Source organism: Nycticebus coucang, chromosome 1 (genome assembly GCF_027406575.1).
Source record: "Nycticebus coucang isolate mNycCou1 chromosome 1, mNycCou1.pri, whole genome shotgun sequence".
NCBI classification, from domain to species: domain Eukaryota; kingdom Metazoa; phylum Chordata; class Mammalia; order Primates; family Lorisidae; genus Nycticebus; species Nycticebus coucang.
Genome location: NC_069780.1, coordinates 86,692,301 through 86,704,738, shown reverse-complemented (window position 1 = coordinate 86,704,738; position 12,438 = coordinate 86,692,301). Strand labels below are relative to the sequence as shown.

At 40.3% G+C, this 12,438-nt stretch overlaps 1 pseudogene; it reads left to right on the top strand.

The window, feature by feature from the left end:
* The first annotated feature begins 3,514 nt into the window (after positions 1 to 3,514).
* Positions 3,515 to 12,162, top strand: LOC128590569 (ribosome biogenesis protein NSA2 homolog; annotated as a pseudogene).
* The last annotated feature ends 276 nt before the right edge of the window (positions 12,163 to 12,438 follow it).

Sequence of the window (12,438 nt, the reverse complement as noted above, 5' to 3'; positions counted from 1 at the left end):
TGAGAGGCAGAGAGAAGTAAAAACTTCCACTTATTCTCCTTCCAGCTTTCATTTAGTTGGTACCCACCACAATCCCCCATGAGCTTCAAACTACAGTAACAATTCTCTCCTTGGAGTGTTGCTTTGTTCTGCGTTAGGCTGTGTCAAAAGCTATTCAACATTCTAAGCACCTCCACCAGGGCACACATTCCTGTCTTATATCCTTCGGTGAAAAGTATCCATATTGATCTCTTTAAAACCTTGGAGCCAAATGAAAATACCACGAGAGGCATTCTGCAGGGCGGAAAAATGCAGATTTGTACTGTCCCCTCCATTTTTTCCTAGCTTTCCAGAATATCATGGCAGACAGGGCAATATTAGAAACTCAACTTCAGTTTCTTTCTTCCTCCCTCCCCAAGGCTTTGTTAATAGACACCATTTGTGTTACTGGTTTGAGAACTTCAGGACCAAAGATTAATCAGAGTCATTGTTTTAATTTTTCCCTTGAAAGAACCAAGGCCCAAGCCCTAAATAAAATGAACTTCCCCTGCTAGTATTCAGTGTTACTGATTTTATGAATAATTACTTGCAAGTCAAATTTGCAAGTCAGTTTTGGGGGACTGGTCAACATGTTCATTATTTTGAACTCACTTTTTGTTTATTTTTTTGAAGACAGAGTCACAGGGTAGAGTGCTGTGGCATCATCATAGCTTACAGCAACCTCAAACTCTTGGGCTCAGGAGATCCTCTTGCCGCAGCCTCCAGAGTAGCTGGGACAACAGGCACCCGCCACAACACCTAGCTGATTTTTCTGTTTTTAGTACAGATGGGGCTTACTCTTTCTCAGGCCGGTCTCAAGCTCCTGAGCTCAAGGAATCCACCTGCTTTCAGCCTTCCAGAGTGCTAAGATTATAGGTGTGAGCCACCACGCCCAGCCTTAAACTCATTTTTTAAAATTAATTGCATATTTTTAAAAGAGATAAGGAAAATATGATCTGGTGTGCTCCATATAACATCTTACCCTTGATGGTAACACACATCACAAGCAAACATATTTTTCAATACTATGATGTTTCTATTAATGGGGACCAGGACACTCTACCCCAAAATATGGCAGCATGGCATTTGAGAAAATATCAGAAACAGAAAATCTCCCTAAACTTCTCCCACTGTCTTCCACTGAACTGGTTATAGTCCAAGGAAGGATTTTCTGGCCTTCTCCTGAAGCAGAAGACCCTCATGTGAGAGCTGCCCTCCTTATACCCAGAAGAAAGAGATGTCCCTCCCTCTGAAGACACAAGAACACAGAAAAGAATCTGAACAAATGGGCAGGGCTAGGTATCCCATACTTTATTACCCTGAGACCATACCCTTTACACAATCACGTTTTTCCACTCTTCATCAAATGCTAGCATAAAAATGCACACATTTAACTGGTTTGTTGGGTCTTCGCTCCCCTTTGAAATCTCCTGTGTCATGTAAAACTTAAATTAAATAAAGTTATATGTGTTTCCCCTGTTAATCTGTCCATGAAAATTTTCCTTTCAGACCCAGCCAGGACCTAAGAAGGCTGAGGAAAATCTTTCCCTGCCCTTCTACTGGACAGTGTCAGCTGTAGACACCTTGCTCAGTTTGGAAGCTGTCAATAAGAGACCCTGGGGCTCTGTTTGACAAGGGAGCAAAAGGTAGGAATTCTTACCAGTCATTCTTTCAGATCTCTGCCTGTGGGAACTGGCTGAGCAAAGATGGTGATAGTCTCTTTCCAAATCCAGACTAGCAGTAGATAACATTTTTAAAAACTACTTCTTTTGGATCATGGTTCTGGTGAAAATTTGGTTAAGTGGGGGAACCCATTAGTTATTGATCCTTTTCCTCCCAGAAACAGCTATTGCTTTCTCATTGTCTCATTTTGTGTCCTAAAAGCTTAGCTTGACTTTCCATTTGTTGGAGCTCATAGGTCTCACCTGAAAGGCTGGGGGGACTCCAAGAATATGGCCAGACAGAAATGTGGGCCCCATTTGCAGCTAAGGTATCAACTGTTGCCAGGTCTCAGGGGACAGGTTCTCTGTGTCTTTCTTTCTTTTGGCTCTCCTCGGGAGTTCTTGGTCATGAGAGAGCTACATCTTTTTTCACCCTTTTTTGAGGAAATTCTTGCATCCATAGTTAGGTCATAAAAGGCTTATAGGATTTTGTGTTCAGTCACTTTACAGAATTAACGAAAGTCCATAAAATCTGCAAAGGAAAAAAGGGAAAGCTTTATTTTCTATTAAAAATTTATAAATTAATAAAATTTTACATTTATGACATGTTTGATATTGAAGCATTTTCACATCATACTACTAGTAACCTACAGTCATTGGGTGTTAATATGTACAAAGCCCTACTGAACACTATATGTATTACCTCACTTAATTCTTAGAACAATCTGCTTATGGGCTTTATTATTATCCCCTTTTTAAGATGAGAATACTGAGGCTAGGAATATGTCAATGATGCTAAGTGTTATATTTGAAACAGATACGTGCGGTGAGCTCTGTGGTATATCACATATTCATAATTTTACTTGGTCATTCCTATATTCTTTCACAACTAGAAAAGCAACTATTGTTTCTATATGACAGATTCACAAACTATGTAAGGAGGAGTAACTTTTTTTTTTTTTATTTAATTTTTTTTTTTTTTTTGTAGAGACAGAGTCCCACTTTATCGCCCTTGGTGGAATGCTGTGTCATCACACAGCTCACAGCAACCTCCAACTCCTGGGCTTAAGCGATTCTCTTGCCTCAGCCTCCCAAGTAGCTGAGACTGCAGGCACCCGCCACAACGCCCGGCTATTTTTTTTTTTTTTGGTTGCAGTTTGGCCGGGGCCGGGTTTGAACCCGCCACCCTCGGTATATGGGGCTGGCGCCTTACCAACTGAGCCACAGGCGCCGCCCAGGAGGAGTAACTTTTAAAAGACCATCTAGCTTGTACAGTAGTCTCTCCCTTAGCCACAGTGTTACTTTTCTCAGTTTCGGTTATTACCTGTGGGTCAATCTCGGTTCAAAAACAATAAAATGGGGAGGGATGCAGTATTTTTTGGTCTTTGCTCCATTTTGAAATCTCCTGTGTCATGTAAAACTTACATTAAATAAAGTTATATGTGTTTCCCCTGTTAATCTGTCCATGAAAGGCTCATGCCTGTAATCCTAGAACTTTAGGAGGTGGAGGTGGGAGGACTGCTTGAGGCCAAGAGTTTGAGACCAGCCTATTCCCCCCACTGCTACAAAAAGTTAAAAATTTAGCTGAGTGTGGTGGCTCATGCCTTTAATCTCAGTTTCTGGAGCAGGAAGATGGCTTGAGCACAGGAATTTGAGGTTGCTGTAGGCTGTGATGACACCACTCTACTCCAGCTCTAGCAACAGAGCAAGACTATGTCTAAAAGAAAAAAAACAAAAAATAGGGTGCAGAGTCAGCTCATAGATCTGTGAGACCCAAAGATTGAGAGCTTCTTTCTACCCCAAAAGCTGTGCCAAGCAGCTCTGTAACTGTCATCATGCCACAAAATGAATATATTGAATTACACAGTAAATTCTATGGATATCGTTTGGATTATCAATAAAAAAAGAGGAAAAAGAAAGTCAAGAGGCTCATGAATGGTCAAAGAAGGCAAAGAAGATGATTGGTCTGGGGCAGCGCCTGTGGCTCAAAGGAGTAGGGCGCCAGCCCCATATGCCAGAGGTGGTGGGTTCAAACCCAGCCCTGGCCAAAAACTGCAAAAAAAAAAAAAAAAAGATGATTTGTCTGAAGGCTAAGCTCTACCATAAATAGTGCGATGCTGAGAAAATACATATGGAAAGACTATCTTTCAAGGAAATTCTTGTATCCATAGTTAGGTCATAAAAGGCTTATAGGATTTTGTGTTGAATCACTTCACAGAATTAACAAAAGTCCGTAAAATCTGCAAAGGGAAAAAGGTACAGCTTTATTTTCTATTAAAAATTATAAATTAGGTGTTCCTCCGGAGCTGTGCCCCTCAGTTGGTGTTCTGCAGATTTTAGGGGTGCTGTGTGGGATCTCAGTTTTTAAATCCTCAAAAATCCTGTTTTAAAACCTCACCCCAGTTTAACCTTAGACCTGAAAAGTCGGGGACTACCACGAGGCAATCTGAAGCCTCAGTCTACTTCCTAGTTTGGCTAGATTAGGAACCAACAGGTTCGTCTGTTATTGAGACTCCCAGAATGACATCTGAGCAGGTTATTAAATTATGGGTGGTCTGGGAGGTCTTTATCAGTAAAAAGTGCTGGAAAGCAGGCCCAGGCTGGGTTCAAACCCAACAGCCCGGGTTCAAACCCACCAGCCCCAGAGCATGTGGCCAGCGCCCTAACCACTGAACTACAAGGGCCCATCCCAAGTGTTCATTCTTGAAGATCATATCAGAATGCTCTTATCATGAAAAATCATAAAATAGTCCATCCCAAAAAGAGGCTCCCATCCAGAAAGAGAGTTAAAGCACAGAAATTTAGCAAGTAACATGGTGGATTTGAGCTGCACCAAGAGAGAAGGTTGAAGAACGCACATCAACCCTGCTGAGGTGAGCTGCAACCCCAAAGATACAAACAAAAGGTACAAAATCCTTCACCAAGCAGACAGGAGTCCACTCCCCCATGACAATGCTCGGAGTGCCCCACAAACAAATGAGCAGAGTTCAAAGGTCCTCCCACTACACTCCACAGGAGAGACCCTCTAAAATCTGGACCTACCTCTGCTACTAGAGTGCCACAGCATTCTCCTGCCAGGCATAAAACTGTATAAAACTGTATAGATTCTCTACCTGCAACTCTGAGCTCCCAGCACTCCCCTCCACTCTCACTGTGAGGTCTGGAGGCCTATCCCCCAGGGGTCCAGCTTCTTGGGTGATTTCTCAAGGGGTGTGGACATTGCCTAAACTGTAGCTGGTCAGTGCTGACTCTGGGGCATGGGATTGAGGAGAGGATAGTTGGCTAAGAGGGAACCACACTGGAGCAGCAGTGCCCTCAGATACAGAGCAGCAGCTGTCTTTTAGCAACAATAGGGCTCACTCCCAGATATTCTGAAGCCACACCCCCTGTCTCCCTGGGCAACCAGAGGAGGCTGGGCATCTACTCAGGTGGCAACCACCACGGAACAGATCTGGGACAGAAACGCAGGCTCCATGAGTAAAGGGTTTGCCTGAGGCAGTACCAACTGGGTGGAGCCCAGAGACTAGAAACACACTTGCAGACCCAGGAAGTTCCCAGGGTGGGGCTGACTCTGAGGACCACTTTACTGAGCCTAAGATGCATCCAGCCCTTGGGAGATCATCAGCCTATAGAAAAAGGAAGACAGGAGGCTAGAACTGACAGGTAACCCAATACAAACCTGCAGGAGCAAAGACAGGGCCTGAGGTGCAGGCTCTGGGAACTCAAAACAGCTTCACTTGTGTAGGGGAATTTAGCAGGGACAGAAACAAATTCCTGCAAAGTTGTTCTGTTCTGTCAGTAACATCGATCAGGGGCAGGGCTAGAACTGAGTGAACACCCCCCAGCCTCCATCAAGTGCCCAAGGTTGTCAGGACTCACCTCCCACTGCTAGATAGAGGCAGAGTGCAGCAGCCTGGCTGAACAGAAATAGATTTCCTTGTGATTCAGGCAGGTGCAAACCCCTAGAGTATCTGTTCACTACAGGCAAATGGGACAGCCAACTGCAGGGCTATCAGTGACTGGGTGTGACAGAGGTGCAAGGTGGGGAAGGAGGCATCAACCTTCCCAGACTGATCTATTTGCTGGGTGGCTCCTCCTGACTCCACGCAGCACTGGAGCAAGCCATATCAGAGTAGTCACCAGACCCCTGTGATCCAGTTGCCAGAGACTTTTTAAACTCTCCCACCTGAGACAGGTGCTGACTGAGATAATTGATTTGGAACTTTTGAACGGAGCCAATCGCCTGAGGACTATTCAGGTGATGCCCTGGGTGTGTGGTTGTAGGAAGGATTGATTTTCCTTTTCCAATTGTTGCCTGTGGGGGGTGAGGTGACTTAATTGCTGGTATTTCTCCACAGATGAGACTTCAACACAGAGTAACTGTTTCACTAGGGTTGAACAGAAACCAGCTGAAAACAAGACAGAAACACTTAGCCCCGCCACAACAAACAGGTCCCCAGTTTCTCAGGCCATAGCGCTGTACGGGTCCTTGACAAAGCTCCAGGGAAAAATCAAATGGTTTAAAACAATCATGGGGTGGAATCAATGGAAAAACTCTGGTAACTTGAATAACCAGAATAGATGAACCACCCCAAGAAAAGATATGGCAGATGTAACTGAAGATCCCATTCATAAACAGCTGGCCAAGATGTCAGAAATCGAATTCAGAATTTGGATTGGAAACAAGATTAATAAAATGGAGGAAAATTTGGAATTAGAAATTCAAGCAGCAATTCGAAAGTCGGAATTAGAAATTCGAGGAGAAATTCAAAAGTTGTCTCAAGAATTTAATGAATTTAAAGGCAAAACGATCAAAGATTTTGACACACTGAAGCAAGAATTTGCAGCCCTCAAAGATCTGAAAAATACAGTAGAATCCCTCAGTAACAGAATGGAGCAAACAGAAGAAAGGATTTCTGACATTGAACACGAAGCCTTTGAATGCTCCCAAACTCTCAAACAGGAAGAGAAATGCAGAACAAAAATGGATCATTCTCTCAGAGAGCTCTGGGATAATTCGAAGAAGGCTAATATCTGCCTCATTGGAATCCCTGAAAGTGATGAAGTGCCCTTGCTGGGCACAGAGCCCCTTCACCATGAAATTATGAAAAAGAATTTTCCAGACATGCCAAGAGATTCTGAAATTCAGATAGCAGACAGTTTCAGAACCCCAGCACAACTCAATCCCAGTAAGACATCCCCCAGGCATATCATAATTAACTTTGCTAAAGTTAATATGAAGGAGAAAATTCTGAAAGCAGCCAGATATAAGAAATCCATTACCTACAAAGGGAAGAATATTAGAATGACTGAAGATCTCTCTGCTAAAACTCTTCAAGCCAGAAGAGGGTAGTCATTGACTTTTAATCTCCTAAAGCAAAATAACTTTCAACCCCAGATCTTGTATCCAGCTAAACTGAGTTTCATTTATGATGGAGAAATTAAATACTTTAATGACATTCATATGTTGAAGAAATTTGCCATAAGCAAACCAGCTCTTCAGGATATTCCCAGACCTATCCTCCATAATGACCAGCCCAATCCTCTACCACAAAAGTAAACTCAATCAGAAACTTTTGATCAAACTCCAATTTCAACAGTGGCAAAAGGATTAAAAATGTCCACTGGACTTTTGAAAAACTCGATAGTTTTATCAATATTCTCCATTAATGTGAATGGCTTAAACTGTCCTCTAAAGAGGCACAGCTTAGCTGACTGGATACAAAAACTCAGGCCAGATATTTGCTGCATACAAAAGTCACATCTTACCTTAAAAGACAAATATAGACTAAGAGTGAAAGGATGGTCATCCATATTTCAGGCAAATGGTAATCAGAAAAAAGCAGGTGTTGCAATTTATTTGCAGACACAATAGGCTTTAAACCAACAAAAGTAAGGAAGGATAAGAATGATTACTTCATATTTGTTAAGGGTAATAGTCAATGTGATGAGATTTCAATTATGAATATTTATGCACCCAACCAGAATGCACCTCAATTTATAAGAGAAACTCGAACAGACATAAGCAACTTTATTTCCTCCAGGTCCATAATAGTTGGAGATCTCAACACTCCTTTGGCAGTATTGGATAGATCCTCCAAAAAGAAGCTGAGCAAAGAAATTTTAGATTTAAACCTAACCATAAAACATTTGGATTTAGCAGACATCTACAGAACATTTCATCCCAACAAAACTAAATACACATATTTCTCACCAGCCCACAGAACATACTCCAAAATCGATCACATCTTTGGTCACAAGTCTAACCTCAGTAAATTTAAAGGAACAGAAATTATTCCCTGCATTTTCTCAGACACCATGGAATAAAGTTGAGCTCAGTAACAACAGGAATCTGCATACTCATACAAAAACATAGAAGTTAAATAACCTTATGCTGAATGATAGCTGGGTCAGAGATGAGATTAAGAAGGAAATTGCCAAATTTTTGGAACAAAACAACAATGAGGACATGAATTATCAGAACCCCTGGATACCGCAAAGGCAGTACTAAGAGGGAAATTTATAGCACTGCAAGCCTTCTTCAAGAGAACGGAAAGAGAGGAAGTTAACAACTTAATGAGACATCTCAAGCAACTGGAAAATGAAGAACATTCCAACCCCAAACCCAGTAGAAGAAAAGAAATAACCAAAATTAGAGCAGAAATAAATGAAATTGAAAATAAAAGAATTATACAACAGATCAATAAATCAAAAAGTTGGTTTTTTGAAAAGGTCAATAAAATAGATAAACTTTTGGCTAACCTAACCAGGAAAATAAGAGTAAAATCTCTAATCAAATCAATCAGAAATTACAAAGACAAAATAACAACAGACTCCTCAGAAATTTAAAAAATCCTTAACGAATACTACAAAAAACTTTATTCTCAGAAATATGAAAATCTGAAGGAAATTGACCAATACTTGGAAGCATTTCTCCTTCCAAGACTTAGCCAGAATCAAGTGGAAATGTTGAACAGGCCATTATCAACTGCTAAAATAGCATCAACCATACAAAACCTCCCTAAAAAGAAAAGCTCGGGACCAGATGGCTTCACATCAGAGTTCTACCAAACCTTTAAAGAGGAATTAGTATCTATATTACTCAACCTGTTCCAAAAGGTAGAAAAAGAAGGAAGACTACCAAACACCTTCTATGAAGCAAACATCACCCTGATCCCCAAACCAGGAAAAGACCCAACAAGAAAAGAAAATTATAGACTAATATCACTAATAAATACAGATGCAAAAATATTCAACAAGATCCTAACAAACAAAATCCAGCAACACATCAAATAAATTATACATCATGACCAAGTCGTTTTTATTCCAGGGTCTCAAGGCTGGTTCAATATCCGTAAATCTATAAGTATAATTCAGCACATAAACAAATTAAAAAACAAAGACCATATGACTCTCTCAATTGATTCAGAAAAAGCTTTTGATAATATCCAGCATCCCTTTATGATCAGAACACTTAAGAAAATTGGTATAGAAGGGACATTTCTTAAACTGATAGAGGCCATCTACAGCAAACCCACAGTCAATATCATAGTGAATGCAGTTAAATTGAAATCATTTCCACTCACATCAGGAACCAAAGCTGCCCATTGTCTCCACTGCTCTTCAACATTGTAATGGAGGTTTTAGCCATCACAATTAGGGAAGAAAAGGTGATCAAGGGTATCCACATAGGGTCAGAAGAGATCAAACTTTCACTCTTCACAGATGATATGATTGTATATCTGGAAAACACTGGGGATTCTACTACAAAACTCTTAGAAGTGATCAAGGAATACAGCAGCATCTCAGGTTACAAAATCAACATTCATAAATTGGTAGCCTTTATATATACCAACAATAGTCAAGCTGAAAAAACAGTTAAGGACTCTATTCCATTCACAGTAGTGCCAAAGAAGATGAAATAGTTGGGAGTTTATCAAACAAAGGACGTGAAGATCTCTATAAAGAGAACTATGAAACTCTAAGAAAAGAAATAGCTGAAAATGTTAACAAATGAAAAAAATATACCATGCTCATGGCTGGGAAGAATCAACATTGTTAAAATGTCCATACTACCCAAAGCAATATACAATTTTAATGCAATCCCTAATAAAGCTCCACTGTCATACTTTAAAGATCTTGAAAAAACAATACTTCGTTTTATATGGAATCAGAAAAAACCTCAAATAGCCAAGACATTACTCAGAAATAAAAAAAAGCAGGAGGAATCACACTACCAGACCTCAGACTATACTACAAATCGATGGTGACCAAAACAGCATGGTACTGCCACAAAAACAGAGAAGTAGATGTCTGGAACAGAATAGAGAACCAAGAGATAAATCCAGCTACTTACCATTATTTGACCTTTGACAAGCCAATTAAAAACATTCAGTGGTGAAAAGATTCCCTATTTAACAAATGGTGCTGGGTGAACTGGCTGCCAACCTGTAGAAGACTGAAACTGTACCCACACCTTTCACCATTAACTAAGATAGACTCTCACTGGATTAAAGATTTAAATTTAAAACATGAAACTTTAAAAATACCAGAAGAGAGTTCAGGGAAAACCCTTGAAGAAATCAGTCTGGGCAAGTATTTTATGAGGAGGACCCCCGGGCAATTGAAGCAGCTTCAAAAATACACTACTGGGACTTGATCAAACTAAAAAGCTCCTGCACAGCCAAGAACACAGTAAGTAAAACAAGCTAACAGCCCTCAGAATGGGGGAAGATATTTGCAGGTTATGTCTCCGACAAAGGTTTAATAACCAGAATCCACAGAGAACTCAAATGTATAAGCAAGAAAAGAACAAGCGATCCCATCACAGGTTGGGCAAGTGACTTGAAGAGAAACTTCTCTGAAGAAGACAGGCGCACGGCCTACAGACATATGAAAAAATGCTCATCATTCTTAATCATGAGAGAAATGCAAATCAAAACTACTTTGAGATATCATCTAACTCCAGTAAGATTAGCCCATATCACAAAATCTCAAGACCAGAGATGTTGGCGTGGATGTGGAGAAAAGGGAACACTTTTACACTGCTGGTGGGAATGCAAATTAATACATTCCTTTTGGAAACATGTTTGGAGAACACTTAGAGATCTAAAAATAGATCTGCCATTTAATCCTATAATTCCTCTACTAGGCATGTACCCAGAAGACCAAAAATCACATCATAACCAAGATATTTGTACCAGAATGTTTATTGCAGCCCAATTCATAATTGCTAAGTCATGCAAAAAGCCCAAGTGCTTTTAATCCATCGATCCACGAAGGATTAATAAATTGTGGTATATGTACACCATGGAATATTATGCAGCCTTAAAGAAAGATGGAGACTTTACCTCTTTCATGTTTACCTGGATGGAGCTGGAACATATTCTTCTTAGTAAAATATCTCGAGAATGGAAGAAAAGATATCCAATGTACTCGGCCCTACTATGAAATTAATTTATGGCTTTCACTTGAAAGCTATAACCCAGTTATAACCCAAGAATAGTGGGAAGAGGGAAAGGGAAGGGAGGGAGGGGGGAGGGTGGTAGAGGGAGGGTGAGTGATGGGATTACACCTGAGGTGCATCTAACAAGGGTATATGTGAAACTTAGTAAATGTAGAATGTAAATGTCATAACACAATAACTAAGAAAATGCCAGGAAGGCTATGTTAACCAGTGTGATGAAAATGTGTCAAACAGTCTATAAAACCAGTGTATGGTGCCCCATGATTGCATTAATGTACACAGCTATGATTTAATAAAAATAAAAATTAAAAATAAAAAATTATAAATTAATAAAATTTCACATTTATGACATTTTTGATATTGAAGCATTTTCACATCATACTACTACTAACTTACAGTCATTGGGTGTTAATATGAGCAAAGGCCTATTGAACATCCTCGAAAGATGCATGAAAAGAGAAACACCGAACAAAAGAATGATGAAAGGACTCCACAGGGAACAAGCAGCACCTGACTATCTGTTGGACAGAGAGGGACAGTCCCCAGGCAAAGTACTCACCAATATGATTAAACAAAAACAAAAAGAGAAAGCAGGAAAATGGGAAGGCCCTCTGGCCAAAGTTTGTGCCAAGGGAGAAACAGAAGTATTAAAAGTTATTTGAACAGGAAAGAGAAAGAAGAAGGCCTGGAAGTGGATAGTTACTGAAGCCCGTTTTTTTGGAGATGGCTTTATGAGAAAACCACCTAAATATGAAAGATTCATCAGCCAATGGGCTTGCGTTTCAAGAAGGCCCATGTAGCACATCCTGAACTGAAAGCCACCTTTTGCCTGCCAATACTTGGTGTAAAGAAGAATCCCTCAACCCCATTATATACAACTTTGGGTGTTATTACCAAAGGGACTGTCATTGAGGTCAATGCAAGCGAGCTGGGCCTTGTGACAGAAGGGGCAAGGTTATTTGGGGGAAATATGCCCAGGTTAACAACAATCCTGAAAATGATGGATGCATAAAATGATGGATGCATAATGCAGTCTTACTGGTTTGATAACCATTTCACACAAGTAACTTTTGTTGAGGATTACACACCAATTGAGAAAACCAGCATTATTGTGATGTTTCTGAATGCTACCAGACAGCCTTGCATGTCTGCAGTCATTAAGAGAACTGTTTATTAAATAGTACAAAACATTAAAATGGTCCAGTTTAAAAAAAATAGTAAATGGAAAATGTGAGAAATAAATAAGTTTTAAATTGGGCACTATGCTGTGTGTAGCCTGATGAAATCTTGAGC